Consider the following 700-nt stretch of genomic DNA (forward strand, 5'->3'; position numbering starts at 1 on the left):
TTAAGTATAAAATGAAAAATTCCTTGTAGTAGCCTACTTGTATTACATGCGCAATTGTCCCACCGGGAATGTTTCAAAAATTTTCCTCCCACAATGACATGTGACCCAGATACCACACCACTGGAAACAACACTTTAAAGTACCGGTATAATGTTTTTTATACAATAATTATGCCTTATATGTTAGAAAATAATTATCAAGCACGAATCACGTGGTTTTATTTAAAACAAACTCATATTGACCATAAAAACGAATAAAAACAGTCGGCTCCCAACACGCGATATTCAAAATTCCCGCGCCGAAATTGTCTAAGTAGGCCTACAATGACGTAATGGGTATTTGAGCTCAATTGTCGTCAACCTTCGTTGTATCATTGCACTAGACAATTTCGGCGTCTATGAATTTTGAATATCGCATGTTGAGAGACGGATGTTTGTATTCGTTTTTATGGTCACTAACACCACGTGATTCGTGCTTGATAATTATTTTTCTTACATCATATATTAAGGCATAATGTTGTGATTGCCGGAGACTTCCTTTAAATATTTGATTACAACACAAAATTTTGCGTACCTAGATTATTTTCAGTCGACACTCCCTGGGTCGACACTTCAAATTTCATCAGCAGGTTAGGGTTCAGCGACCTTTCAGACAGTTGACCCCAAAATTGGGTCGTTAGGGTTATCAGCGACCTTAGACT

Source organism: Amphiura filiformis, chromosome 20, assembly GCF_039555335.1.
Source record: "Amphiura filiformis chromosome 20, Afil_fr2py, whole genome shotgun sequence".
Taxonomy (NCBI): domain Eukaryota; kingdom Metazoa; phylum Echinodermata; class Ophiuroidea; order Amphilepidida; family Amphiuridae; genus Amphiura; species Amphiura filiformis.